The sequence below is a fragment of the Oryctolagus cuniculus genome, chromosome 14 (genome assembly GCF_964237555.1).
Source record: "Oryctolagus cuniculus chromosome 14, mOryCun1.1, whole genome shotgun sequence".
Lineage (NCBI taxonomy): Eukaryota > Metazoa > Chordata > Mammalia > Lagomorpha > Leporidae > Oryctolagus > Oryctolagus cuniculus.
The window spans coordinates 79,431,338-79,447,033 of NC_091445.1; the positions used below are offsets into that span (position 1 = coordinate 79,431,338).

General features: G+C 40.2%; 1 protein-coding gene across 2 annotated transcripts in view; it reads left to right on the top strand.

The window, feature by feature from the left end:
* The window catches only part of RAB3C (RAB3C, member RAS oncogene family), a 294,344-nt gene that overhangs the window by 165,448 nt on the left and 113,200 nt on the right, over positions 1-15,696 (top strand). The gene's annotated exons all lie outside the window — the stretch shown is intronic.

A 15,696-nucleotide genomic window follows, 5' to 3' on the forward strand; every position in this document is an offset into this window, starting at 1 on the left:
GCAGAGTTAAGGCGAGAGAGAAAGAGAGATCCTCCACCCACTGGTTCACTCCCCAAATGGCCCCAGAAGCTATGGCTGGGCCAAGCTGAAGTAATGAGGCAGGAATTCCATCTGGGTAGCCCATGTGGGTGGCAGGGCCCCAAGGACTTGGGTCATCTTCCAAGGCCTTCCCAGGCAAATTAGCAGGAAGCTGGTTCAGAAGCAGAATAGCCAGGACTAGAACCCCCACTTCAATGGATACAGGCATTGCAAGTGGCAGCTTTACTCACTGTGCTACAACACTGGCCCCTCAAACAATGTACTGTTATAATTCTCCTTCACCATCTTTCTGTCACATTTTAGAAGTGTTCTTGTGTTGAAGAGCTGTCATTCTTGAAAAATTTCAAAGTGGTTGATTTTGTGTGAATTTTCTTCTCACAGAGCAAACATTTTTCTAGCATCCATTGTGTGAATCACACATCCTGCCAGGCATTGGGAATAAAAAAAAAAGAATAGTTGATAGATTTGCAAGGGAAATAGACATATATGGGATATATTACAAGGAAGTGTGATAAAAAAGTGTTACAGCAATATGAGTAAGACTGTAGGAGAAGTAGTTTCTTTACATGGAGCAGAGGAAAAAGACATCCTAGAAAAGGTGACATTGGATTAGGTCTTATAGGATGAATGTGAGGTCTGTCAAAGGACTAAACCACTGTCTACAACTTCTTACCATTTGTACAATGGAGATGGGATATTACATTTGATATACTATATTGGTTGGTCATAGAAAGTTGGCCATATTCATCAGGAATGACTTTCATGATTTTACTTTTAGATTTGTGGTGAACAGAGTTTTCAGTTATTCACTTTGTCATTAGTAACTTATTCTTTTACTTCAATAATTGTATTCTTATTCACAAAATTTTTTAAGTTCGAGTTATTCTTTTTATTTTATTTTATTTTTGACAGGCAGAGTGGACAGTGAGAGAGAGAGACAAAGAGAAATGTCTTCCTTTTGCCGTTGGTTCACCCTCCAATGGCCACTGCGGCCGGTGTGCCGCTACTGGCGCACCGCGCTGATCGGAAACCAGGAGCCAGGTGCTTATCCTGGTCTCCCATGCCAGTGCAGGACCCAAGGACTTGGGCCATCCTCCACTGCACTCCCTGGCCACAGCAGAGAGCTGGCCTGGAAGAGGGGCAACCAGGACAGAATCCGGCGCCCTGACCGGGACTAGAACCCAGTGTGCCGGCACCGCAGGTGGAGGATTAGCCTATTGAGCCACGGCGACGGCCTCGAGTTATTCTTTAAAATATATCTTTTATCTGGGAATTTTGGCTGTATGTGATAACCACAAGTAAGTTATTTCATCCCTTATTAATCTATGTTTACTAATTGTTTATTTGTCCATTATTTTATTTTACACTGTATTATAATTTATTGAACTGATTGGCTTACTTACAATCCAAGGATCTCTATTTGGTCTCATCCTTTCTAGTCCTCTATTTTTAACTTGCATCACCCCATTTTGACAACTGTGCTTTATAATATATTTTTATACATGACAGGGTAAGCTCCACAGTTTTAGTCTTCCCTCTTACTCTTTGCAGTTCAGTACAATGTGCTCTCTGGCAAGGGATGGATTCCCAAAAGTCAGAAATATAAAAGCTAATAAGAGGAATAAGAAGGAATTGAGAGGTTTTTTAAAAAAAGAAATAGTATGATGTGTAGTCGGTGCTACTTTCTACTAGCTAGTGTGAATGCTTCAGGGGTACCAATCCCATTATTCTTTGTAAGTCTATTTAAGCCTTGAAAATAGGTGCTTGATATATGTCTTGAATTGAATCACTGGCTGGCCTTGGCCCATTTCTTTGCAGCTCAGTAACTCCAAGAATCAGTTAGGGAAGAATTGCATTCAGCAACTGCAATAGATCTAGAAACTCTAAGAAATATTTACTAGAAAACATTGGAACTCTTAGGTTAAAAGGGCTTTGAAAAGGAAAATAATAAATAGACCTCTGATTCTTGAAATAATTGAATATAAAATTTAACTGTGGATTCTTTTAATATGTATGGAAATTATTCCTGCAGTCAGTAGAGTCTTCTTAATCAGGTTGCAAATCTTTCGCTTTTTACCTTATGTAGCTTATATGTCTTAATCTAAAAAAAAAAAAAAGATTTAATTTAGGTTAAATTTGCAGAGGGTGCTGAAGTTAGGTTTTTTAATTGTGCCATCTTGTATAGATCTTTGTGCATCTGCATTAGAACTATGCAAAACAACAACAAATGAAAATCATAATGAGACAAGAATGTAAAAAAGAAATGAGTAGTGTTGGCTTTGTTCACTGCCCTGGTTTTAGTACTAGAGCAGTGGTTGAAGACAAACACTAGGCACTTAATAAACAGTTGTGGAGTGCTAGAAGTGGTTTCCAGCATGGCTCACAATCAGCAAAGTGGTTCAATCAAGGAGTAATCCTGGGTCTAATTCAAGGAGACTGGGAGAGGTCAGGGAGCAGAACCTAAGACAGATGAAGGTGAGAGTTTTGGACAGAGCCATGGACTGTGTCGTGTGCAGAAGAGGGAGATAGACATCCTGGCTTTAAAAGTATGCTAAGATAACACTTGCTTATCAAACACAAAGTATATTTGAGATTCCATCATTTCTTCAATTTGCCACAGTCCACGGAAGTCATAAATTAACTGCCTATTTCATATCAGTACTAATGACTGCAGCCATGTTGGTTATATTCTGTAACTGAAGAGCTTATTGTGCCTAACTTGACCTGATATTTCATGAAATAAAGTGGTTAGTTGTTTTTTAGGAAGCTAACTTAAACCTGCTGCTTCAGTCTTTTTTAGATAAAGCTTCAAATTAATGATATAAATATAGGTCAGAGATGTAATTGTTGGTTTTCCTTAATTTGAAGCCTCTCAAACATTGTCTTTCAGCTCTACTTCAAAACAAAAGGGCAGAGTTAAGCCAATAAAGTGTGAAAATAGATATAGAAATCCGCTTTCAAACCCAGTGCGCCTTTTATTTTTAACTCAGAAAGGTATTAAAAGTACTTAGACATTTCTTACACTGGTAATAAAATTATTGTAGAGATACAAAAACTTTCTTTTAGCTCAAACTCTGGTACATTAAAGCTAAATTCAGGTGGCTTCATGCTGGATAACTTTTTTAAAAAATGAAGTTCCTACCTAGTAACTTTCAATTTCCTGAAATTTGTAAATGTTTGGCAGTTAATCTGTCAGCTAAGCACTATCCTCTACTAGAGAAATATGGGCTGCAACTCACGAAATACTACTGCTATACCTTAATAATAAAGCTGCAGTTCAGTGCTTAGAAAAGACAAAAATACCAGCCGCTAATGATATACAGGGGATTTGGGAACATAGCCAACCATGAAAACTCCCAGCAGGATTGTGTCCCAAAGGAATATCCTTGAAAAGCAGTTCTGGGATTGCTTTGGGCAGAAGAGGTCAAGAATAAGCACAGAAAATTCACAGTCAACTACAGAAACAGACATTTGCAAACAAGAAGACATTCTGTGCTGAATATTTGCAAATATTCACCTTGAACTCTTATCTTTAAGGTTTTGTGATTGAGTACCAGTGAATCCAGTCAATGGAAATTCTCAGTAATGTCCTTTTAGCTTGATTATAAATGATAATCTGTTTACTGACAGACTTTCTGCAACTTTTAAGTGAAATACCAAATAAGCTAGAGATGTTACAGCTTTGTGGGAAAGTATAGAGTTCTAAAATTCCTAGACTCACTTGCTCAATGTTATTACTCTTCATATACTACCTAAAATGCAGATTTATTCATCAGTTTAAAATATAGTCTGCTATTTGAATAATGTAATCATATGCCAGCTTGCCAAAAGATTAAATTATGGAAATTCACTACCAATCTGAAAATAGTTATTGGTGATCTAACTCCTTGTAGGGAATTAGACTAAATGCTTTATGACAGTTGCGATGAGAATGACAGTTGCAGCATCCCAGGTAGGGGCAATATTAACAGGAATCTTCTGTAATGAAAAGGGATCAGAAAAAAAAATTCTACATGGTTATCGGAAAACTGGCTAATGGGATGTTTTGAGCCTATTTAAACTTCCTCCAAGATTCATAAATATTCATTGAATCAATTAGTTATTTGAAGCTTAATGTTTTGCTGCTAAACAAAAATAATTAACTGCTAAGGTGGGTGTCCTGTCAGAAGCCTGTATTTATTGTGAAATGTGTGAAATAAATTAGTGGGGGTTATCAGATCTTTCTTTATGTAGAGGCATCTTTTTGAACTATAGGATTAGCTTTCTTTGACCCTCCCCTCCCCCCAAAAAAAAGATAAAAAAAAAAAAAACCGCAAGATAGAGATCACAATGACACACATACTATCTTCTGATTCTTGAATACTGAATTTTAAAAGCAGCCATAGAAATAGAGTCTTAGAGATAAATATAAGTAGAGTCAACCTGCAGCTAACTAAACTCTTGTTCTCTGGGTTCCCTAAAATTGTTCTGATCCAAAAGTCATCATGCATCACCATCTTCCTCATCCTTCCCTGCCTCACCCTTAAGAGTCTGTCAATTCAAGAAGTTCCCGAGAATCTGGAAAGCTCAGTATTACAGAAAGATGTGTCCAAAGAGGTGCTCTGTAGTGGAATCAATAGCTGGGTCTGCAGGAGGAGGAGAGAGGAGAGCCCTCACTGACTGGCCCTGTCCAGGAAAGGCACGAAGGCAAGAAGCACCAGCAAACTGACAAGAACGGAACAAAGCAGGTGCAACAGCAGCAGTCAGGCAGCAACTCTGTTGCTGGTGCCAGGGAGGAAGTGGCTGTCCTGCAGCTGAGACAGCTGGGCAGGAAAAGACTAAGTGCATATTGTTCCCAGCTCCAAGGCAAGACTCCACTTCCCACATCTCCAAACTCTTTCCCTGTAAATATTTCCACATTGAAAGGATTTGTTTTCTTTGCTGGAGGGAGAGGAAGAATGGTTGCTTGTCAACAGTAGTGGCTAAGACTTGTCACTCTGCTTAGCAGGGCAGGTTGGGGATGGGTTTTGGGAGAGGTGAGAGATGGTTCTATTTGAGAGAGGAGACAGGGACCTGCAGAGGACATTTCAAGAAGCTTTCCGACTCTGGAGAGGGAGCGGGAGAGGGGAGGGTTGCGGGTGGGAGGGAAGTTATGGGGGGAAAAAGCCATTGTAATCCATAAGATGTACTTTGGAAATTTATGTTCATTAAATAAAAGTTAAAAAAAAGAAGAAGCTTTCCATCAGAAAAGGCTTAAATTCTGATTCTTACAGAATTATTCCTTTTCTCCATGTTATGAAAAGTATACTGTACCATGTACTTTTATTTCTTCCTGGTTGAGACTTGCACTTTACAACACAGTTATTATACTGTCCATGTCATTTATTAATGACATATAGAAACTGTTGCTCCATAATTTATGTAACCAAATCAATATAATGGTTGTGATTGAAATAGCACACTCAGAAGAGCAAGCTCCTTAATCAAGGGGCTTAGTCTCCTTTTTATTTCTAGTTTAGTGTTTCCTAGCCCAGGTATGTCACCCATATTAGGTGTTAGATAAATGCTTGCCAAAGTTAAAAGAGGTCAGTGTCCATATCACACTAGGTATGAACATGTGTATTGCCAGGGATAATTTAGTAAGGAAGATAGAGGCAAATTTTGCCTTAGTGACACAACATCCACGCCCCCACACACTGAAAGTAGTAATTACCCCAGACCAGGTATAGCCTGGACTAAAATTCACACAAATGAATCCGTCATGAAGAGCCACAGTAGCAAGGAGGAACCATAAATAGATGTTAATATCATGTTCAATGTATTAACATCATTTTCCTTCTTTTCGATTTTTATTTTTTAAATTAACATGTAATACGTGTGTATTTTAGGGGTACAATACAATATGTCACTGCATGTAAGTAGCATAAATTGATCAAATAGACAATTAGCATTTCCATTATTTGTACAATCTATTATTCTGCTTTTTGTATCTTGGTTTCTTGTATTTCAAGAAGACTCTAGAGTTGGCACAAACAAACAAACAAACAAACAAAAACAGAATAAAAAATTGCCTAGAGTCCTGCCCTAACACTCCTCCTCCTTTTTTTTTTTTTTTCTTTTTGGCTTCTGCAAAAGTCGATAAAACCTTTTCTGTTAGATTAAGTTAAATTCCAGACTACATGGACAGAGAAACCAAAAAGATAGAAAATGAGGAAAAAATAATTCAGGTTGGCTTTAAGATGCTGAATTTCAGACATGTAATTGGAGCTGACAGCTGACATATTATGGACTGGAAGTCATTCTGTGATCACTTGCACAGCAGCCTCAAAAGAATGGCAGTTACACAGCCTTATGACAAAGAGGGCCACATCCCCAGGAGGAAAGCAGAGGGGCACGCACGGGGAATTTTCCACAAGAAACTAAGTGATGGTACTGGTCATTGACTTCTCATTCCAGAGCAATGTGCTTCAATGTCCTGATTTAATGTGCTTGTAAATCTGAACTAATCTGACATAACAAAAGCTTGATTGACTGCTTACAATTACCATTTCTCTTTAATCTTGTGGTTTGTTTTCATCTGATGCAGATTGCTGTTCCTTAGGGCAGGATGCACTGTGTGTATTCTGTATTGTGAAATGATGTTTGTGTTTTTGGCACGATTGTAATGGTAAGTCGCTCCTAATAACTGCATGTCTGAATACTGTAGTGACTGTGTCTGTGTGGGCTGCTGCAAGGGTGTTCCAGGTGGGATCAGGCTGGACGTCAGGACTGGGGGCAGCCGACCTGGGCGGGAGCAGCTGAGGGCATCTGGAAGACTGCAGCCTCTGGGGAGGAGACTGCCTGTTTCCAGGGCAGTGCTGCAGGAACTAAGGTGTTTCTCCTGGGAGATGGCTGTGTCCAGGCAGGCACAGCAGGAGTTTCTCATTCTAAAAATTCCCACTGGGCAGCATTTGGAACCCAAAGAACTGCAAAGTGTAGAGAGTGCTGGATACTCTGCCATAACCTGATTGTGCTCTCATTTTTGAATTTAAACTGATTTGGTTTATGTAAAATAAAATAGTATAAAAAATGATAGTGCAAAAGAAAATGACAGTCTTAAATTCATGAAGTATTAAAACTCACACAAGTAATCTTGAATGAAATTATTTGTATTTATTGTGACTGGACACATTTTGACTTATTTGTACTCTCATTTATTTTTTATTTTTATTTTTTTTCTGATGGCAGGAGCCAGGTACTTATCCTGGTCTCCCATGGGGTGCAGGGCCCAAGCACCTGGGCCATCCTCCACTGTACTCCCTGGCCACAGCAGAGAGCTGGCCTGGAAGAGGGGTAACCGGGACAGAATCCGGCGCCCTGACCAGGACTAGAACCCGGTGTGCCGGCGCCGCAAGGCGGAGGATTAGCCTAGTGAGCCACGGCGCCGGCCTCATCTATTTTTTATTTGGAAATATTTTGATTTTGCGAGTAAGTTACAAATATGAAAATAGTTTAAATAATACTCTATACCCTGGGGCCAGCGCTGTGGCTCACTTGGTTAATCCTCTGCCTGCGGCGCCAGCATCCCATGTGAGCGTCAGGTTCTAGTCCCAGTTGCTCCTCTTCCAGTCCAGCTCTGCTGTGGCCTGGGAGGACAGTGGAGGATAGCCAAGTGCTTGGGCCCTGCACCCGCATGGGAGACCAGGAGGAGGCACCTGGATCCTGGCTTTGGATCGCATAGGCAGCCATTTGCGGGGTGAACCAACAGAAGGAAGACCTTTCTGTCTCTCTCACTGTCTGACTCTGTCAAACTAAAAAAAATAAAACCACTCTATACCCTTTACCTATATATATATATACACACACACACATATATATATAATGCAAACATGTATATATGTACACAAAATAAATTATTTTATTTTTTAACTTTTATTTAATGAATATAATTTCCAAAGTACAGCTTTTGGATTACAATGGCTTTCCCCCCACCATAGCTTCCCTCCCACCCCCACCGCCCCGTGCTCTCTCCCCTTCCATTCACATCAAGATTCATTTTCAATTCTCTTTATATACAGAAGATCAGTTTAGTATATATTAAGTAAAGATTTCAACAGTTTGCACCCACACAGAAACACGAAGTGAAAAATACTGTTTGAGTACTAGTTATAGCATTAAATCACAATGTACAGCACATTAAGGACAGAAATCCTACATGAGGAGTAAGTATCGATTTACAAATTAACATTTTGCCCATAGTTTATAATTAGCTATAAAATTTTAATTGAATGCTTTATTTACTCACCAAATCAGTGACTATTTATTGAGTTCCTACAACATGTTAGAGATACAACTATGAGTGCTGTCACCCTCATGGGTTCAGCCTTTAGATTTCACATTTTCAAGCTAACAACTGTATACTACTTTTAAACGGGAATAGAAATGATAAAATACACATTAGGACACTTTATACTAAATAATACCTCCAGCAATTATTCAACAAATATTTAATAAGAATGATGGGGCAAGTGCTGTGGCGTAGTGGGTAAAGCTGCCGCCTGCAACACTGGCATCCCATATGGGAGCCAGTACCAGTCCTGGCTGCTCCACTTCCAATTCTGCTTCCTGCCAATGCACCTGGGAAATCAGTGCAGCACGGCCCAAGTCCTTGCACCCTTGTGGGAGACCTGAAGGAAGCTCCTGGCTCCTGGCTTTGTCCTGGCCCAGCCCTGGCCATTGCAGCCATTTGGAGAGTGAGCCGGTTGATGGAAGATTCTCTCTCTCTCTCTCTCTCTCTCTCTCTCTGTCTCTGCCTCTTCCTCTCCTTCTCTGTAGCTCTGACTTTCAAATAAATAAATAAATCTTTAAAAAAAGGAGAGAAAAGAATGTATTATGTGCCAGGACATGGAAAAGAGTGGTGGACACGATAGTACCTCTTTTCACTGAGTCACAGACTTCATTGAAGGCTATGAACAAGTAATTAGGAAAGGTACCGTCATGTGTGTTAACCGCAGTGCTTGGTACAGGGTCTGGGGGAGGTTCTACACAGTACAAAGAGCCAGATGTGATGAGGGTAGGGAAAGTTAGGGAAAAAAGCATTCCAGAAAAATGAACCCAATACTTTAGAAGGATACAACACTCTCCTCTGTATTCAGGTACAGAACGTGTGAAGTCACAGAGAAAGTGGGCACTTGTGCCATTCTTCTGTACTTCACCACCATAGCCTCAGTGTCTGGCGCATAGTTGACAGAAAGTCTTTTGGAAAGAACAAATAGGTACATGACTAAGGGGCATTAAAAGACAAGATAATAGTGATAAAATTTAATATAAATTTTTAAAAAGCTTTATTTGTTTAATCGAAAGGCAGAGTTACAGAGAGAGAGAGAGTGAGAGACAGAGACAGAGAGAGAGAGATCCACTGGTTCACTCCCTGGTTGGCTACAAAAGCCTAGGCTGGGCCAGGCCAAAACCAGGATCCAGGAACACCATCTGGGTCACTGTGTGGGTGGTAGGGGCCCAAGCATTGGGTCAACTTCCACTGCTTACTTAGGCACATTAGCAGGGACCTGGATCAGAAGTGGAACAGCCAGGACTCAAACCAGGGTCCTTATGGGATGCCAGAGTTTTAAGAGGCAGCTTAACCTGTTGCACCACAAGCTTGCTCTTAAAATTCTTTATAATACTTGGAGTGTGAAATTCTACTTTCTATATTATCAACTTCAAATCCATTCTGTAGCTTTAATTACATATTGAAGAGGAGGATGGAGTTGTTTTACAGTCTGCTGGTATTAAACTGTTTTTGCTGGTGCCTTTAAATAGATGATTTATAAAGCACATTATTTATACCAGGAAGAACTGGCTTCTCTCACCCATCTAATTTTTCCAATTAACTGAAAGCCAGGTTGAGTTGACTTTGGTTCACTCCTATGGTCAAAATTTAGCATCATGGGTATTGATTAATTAGTGATGAGTCATTTAACTTATAAGAGCGTAAACTACATGATGACAAATTTAGAGGATGAAAATTAGGTCACAGGGAGGCAATGGATTCAGTGCTGTTATTAGAAATGTTGCTGCCAGAGTGGAACTAATGGAAGTAGCAGTGGGACTCCAAGGCAAGTGTTCCGTCCTTGCTCTTCTGCCTCTCTGCCTTAAATAAGGGACCTTATCCAAACCTAACCCTGGCTCCCCTCCCTTCTTTGGGATCCTCCCACTTAGGGACCATTGCCATTCACTAGATTGGGAGAGTGTGACCTAGGGAATGGCATCCTGATGAATAGGATAAATATGTCATGGATTTTTATGGCAATAGGCTTCAGGTGTTTATTTTTATGAAAAATGTAGCCTGTTCCTTATATACCATGGCTAGATGAAAAAGTCATGAAGGTTTTCAAATATAAGCTCTCCAGTATCACTTGAGAATTTAAGTTCTGAAATCAGGTGCTTGTGTTCAGTTCCCAGTGCCAGTGCATTGAGCACACTGTTTTCTGTAAAAAATACTTTTTTATTTATTTGAAAGGCAGATATACAGGAGGAGAGAGTGCAAGAGAGTGAGAGAGAGTGAGAGAGAGAGTTCTGCCACCTGCTGGTTCACTCCCCAAAGGTTGCAACTGTTAGAGCTGAGCCCAGGCTGATGTCAGGTGCCAGGGACTTCATCTGGGTCTCCCATTTAGCTGCAGGGGCCCAAGCACTTGGCCATCTTCTGCTGCTTTCCCAAGCGCATTAGCAAGGAGCTGGATCATAAGTGGAGCAGCTGGGCCCCAAAGTAGGGCCCATATGGTATGCTGGCACTACAGACAGCAGCTTAACCTGCTGTGCTACAGCGCTGACTGCGAGCATGTTGTTTTCGTCATTGAAAAAATGCCTGTCATAGGATTGCTGTGAGGATCGTGTATGTACACGATTCGTAATGGTGTCTCAATGAAACTGTTAAACTCACTGAAGCATTATGAATCTCAAAAGTGAGATTGTCCAAGCATCCCTGATAGGAAGTGTCCATATATGTGAAGAGTTGTTTTTTTAATTAATTAGATGGTTTTGTCTTCTTATTTGGTGTTTAGGAACTAGAATACCTTATATAATCTATTCATATATGCTAATGAAAACACAAATACCTATTGTTGAGAAAATATTTTTGAAAGCTTACCATGGTCATGTCTCTGTCCTAGATGCTGCGATGCACTTCAATATGACTTCATTTTTACCGTGAAATTTCTGCCAGTGCTACTTACAGCATAGTTAGTGGAGACATGTACATACATCTATACAGTCAAAAAATTAGCATGATAGGCAGTGGAGGCTACCTGTCAGGGCCCCCAGTTAGATATGAGTGTTACTTAAACATTTTGATTTTTCAAAGCAAGACAGTATTCATGCTTTTTAAAAGTGGTTTATAGAACAGATGAGTTATGTGATCCCATTCCCCTCCCCTCCCCTCCCCTCCCCTCCCCTCTCCTCTCCTCTCCTCTGCTCTCCTCTCCTCTCCTCTCCTCTTTACTTCTCCTCTCTCTTCCTCTCTCACCCCTCCCTCTCTCCTTCCTTATTTCTCTCTCTCTCTCTCTCTCTCTCACTCTCTCTCACAGACACACACACACACACAATCACACATACTTACCATGGACATTTTCAACAGAGAAATTGGAACTGTGCAGAAAACTATTCACTTTTTATTCTTCAGACTTTTGCACCAGTTAAATTTTAAAATAGGCATTTTACATTACAGAAAGTCCAATGCAATAATTTATTTTAGTAGAAGTATATTATAGGTAATTAACTGAAAAAACTCAATTTATTTCATATTAGTGAATTTTAACCCAACAGTTACATAATTTTTCCTTTCATTAAAATAAAAATTATACAATTAATTAAGATAAGCATTTCCTATACCCATAAATACTTTTTATTTAATTTTAGGGTGATAAATACATTAAATCCATATTTTACTTAGAAAAAAAATAGGTTGAATTCCAAGATCATGTTTGATATAAGAGTTTTAACTGTTTCCAAGGGAACCAATAGTCTCTCTTGAGAGCTTAGCTAAGCTTATACCGCAATTCTTCAATTTGAGTGCTCAGCTCTTTGCAGTTCATATTGAAATCTTGAACTTAAAAGACGCACACACACACACACACACACACACACCCCTGAGTTTGCTTGCTTTCCATCAAGGACAAAATATACAATAAAACCAAATATATGCTATTTAATGCAGCTGTTTTTTTTTCATCTTTTGTTTTTATATACTATAAGTGATGACAACCAAATGTTACCTCATTCTTTGTAAGAGAAACTATATTAGTTTGTATGAACTCTCCAGTAACTGCTCTTTAGTTTATGATCTCTGTTTTTATTTGTGTTGTTTTTTCCAAAGATAGGTGTTAAAGTCCAAGAATATGTCAGTGATGTTTAGTAAAATAATATTTTTTGCTTGGCTTACTAGAGCAGTGCTGCCCAACAGAAATATAATGTGGCCAAATATGTATTTTTTCATTCTCTAGTAGTCACATTTAATAGTCAAAAGAATCAGAAAAAATTAATTTTCAATGTATTTTATTTAATCCAATGGATCTAAAATATTTTCATTTCAGCATATAATCAAGATAGAATTTTTCAAGGAATAGTTGATATTTTTGAACTAAGTTTTCAAAATCTAGTGTGCCCTTTCTATGCTCAGCACATCTCAATTTAGACTGGCCCCAGTAGGGAGCCGCAGTCGTCATAGGAATAGCTGCAGGTGAGCACATTGGCAGTAGGGATGTAGACAATGGTGGTTGTTTCCTTAGAACTGTCATTTTCATTGATCACTGGGTTACTGAAGGATGAAAGGTGTCATTTTGTAGAATTTTCTTTCCTTCCTAAAATTTAGTTTAGCAGCAGCAAGGCAAACTGACTCCCTTAACAAATAATGTTTTATTTTCACTTTCCATAGATGTTCAGCTACCCTTTGAAGTATTTTGCCTACTAAACAGCTAACCATGGAAGAAAACTAATATATACAAATTTCTTACTTAGTATTTTTAAAAGATAATTTTCAGGAAAAGGTGCAAACATAACTCTCATACAAAGTGAATATACAGGGTGGGTGTTTGGTGTAGGCTTAGGATGCCTGCATCTCATACTGCATGCATGATTGGAGTATTGGCTCTGCTTCAGGTCCAGCTTCCTGATAATACACACTCTGGGAGGCAACAGATGACGCCTCAAGTACTAGGGTCTCTGCCACCCTTGTAGCAGACCCAGATTGAGTTTCAGGCTCCCTGCTTCAGAGGCATTTGAGGAAGTGAACCAGCAGATGGAAGATATCTGTGTGCCTGTGTGTATGTGTATGTGTCCATATATTGCTCTTTCTCTCTCTGCCCTTCAAATAAAGTGAAAACAATTAATAAAGTGAATACACATTTTCAAATTCACTTTCTTTGTATGACAGGAGAGAACCAGGCAGCTGTTATCATCAATTTAAAAGAGAAGTCAAAACAGTATGTTTTTATATGGAGTAGAGTAGTAAAATGTTAAGATGAATTGCAAATAGGGACAAAACTGTTTTTTTCTACAGGAGAGGTGAAGTCCATTAAATCACAACCAGATTGTTTAGAACTTGCATAACTATCAGTTACCTACATCTCACACAGGGTTGCAAAATAGCTCAAAAACAGTGATCAAGGCTGGCAACCCCTAACCTAAAAGGTTGTACTATGGATGCTTCAGATGGTACAAAGGTTTCCCTTGAAGCACAAAATATTAACTTGATAATCCATTTAATACTACCTCATACTGTAATTTTGCTTTGTATCAAAATTATACAGTAGTATTAAGCAAGTCAGAAAGAGTATACTTCAATTTGCTGTATAAATAAAATCAGTGACATTATATGATATCTAAATCTATTTCCAACAATGTGACTCCTTTTTTTTTTTTTTTTGACAGGCAGAGTGGACAGTGAGAGAGAGAGACAGAGAGAAAGGTCTTCCTTTTGCCGTTGGTTCACCCTCCAATGGCCACTGCGGCCGATGCACCATGCTGATCCGAAGCCAGGAGCCAGGTGCTTCTCCTGGTCTCCCATGGGGTGCAGGGCCCAAGCACTTGGGCCATCCTCCACTGCACTCCCTGGCCACAGCAGAGAGCTGGCCTGGAAGAGGGGCAACTGGGACAGAATCCGGCGCCCCGACCGGGACTAGAACCTGGTATGCTGGCGGCGCAGGCAGAGGATTAGCCTATTGAGCTGCGGCGCCAGCCCGTAACTCTTTTTTTTTTTTTTTTTTAAGATTTTTTTTATTTATTTGAGAGGCAGAGTTACAGACAGTGAGAGGGAGAGACAGAGAGAAAGGTCTTCCATCCACTGGTTCACTCCCCAAATGGCCGCAGTGGCTGGAGCTGGGATGATCTGAAGCCAGGAGCCAGGTGCTTCTTTCTGGTCTCCCATGTGGGTGCAGGGGCCCAAGCACTTGGGCCGTTTTCTACTGCTTTCCCAGGCCACAGCAGAGAGCTGGATTGGAAGAGGGCCAGCCGGAACTAGAACCCGCACCCATATGGGATGCCAGTGAGGCAGGTGGAGGATTAACCTACTGCACCACAGCACAGGCCCCAACAATGTGACTCTTTGAATGGAAGATTTCTAAAAGTAAATATTCACCTGAACACCCCACCCCCATGGATACAATAATAGGGGGAAGCTGAGCAGGCCCCATCGGGAAACCAGTATTCCTTTGTTTTGTGAGATCTGGTTCTTTTCAAGCAGTGTCCTCACTCTCTGATGGTGCCATCAAACACATGTAAGAGTTTGCAGGCCATCACCAGAGAACAAGACCACTCTGTCCCCACTCCCAGTAAAGAAGCAATTCTCACATCCCTAGTTTGCAAGATAAACATGGGATAAGAAAACTTGCCATCCCCACTACACAGAAAAGAACATCACAGTGACTTAAAGTAAGAAAGCCATTTTCTTTCATCTAGCAAGTAGAAAAGGTCAGAGAGCAAGACAATATCCTAATGCAGAAATAGCTGATGACATGGGAGTGTCGGGAGATTCCTTGTAGGTCAGAGTGATAGAGATACGAATTTGAAGTCAGGAGCCTCAGGGTCTGCACCCAGATCTGCTGTTAACTCTTCCGTGGAAACCTCTTGGTTTGCCCTAAATGAAGTCATGTCCCTCTGACTGGATAAGCTTAATTTTCAATTATTTCCTGTAAAAATAAGAAGAAAAGAATTCAGGCAATATTAAAGTAATCCTGATTTAGCGGACATGCATCAAACTTTGGAATGGCTTTGTAGAACCCAACTCACAAATCTGCACTTCAAGGATGCAGAAATGCAGCATCGACCCTTGGAGAGGGAGACCATTTCCTCCCCTCATTTCTTCATGCTGAGGACTGTGAGCTCACTTTCTGTGACTCTAGCCTCCATCCCATGTGCGTATGATTACAGCCTTTAGTTCCTAACGCGCAGCTGGCCTTAACATGTGGAAAGCACCTGCCTGTGTAGCCAGAGCCTTGTGCTTGAGGGAACGCCCACCCCTCCATGTGGGAGATGCCTCTAGTAGAAGGCACACAGGGGCTTGTTTTCTGCATAGTGAGGAGGTCTCACTCACTAAGAGGCACACCACAGCCAGCCCAAGCTATTTTCAATTTAAAAAGTGGTTTAAGTGGTATCCAGAAGACTCCCTGCAATTTAGTATTAAAGATTCACTTGAACTAGAAAGATCAT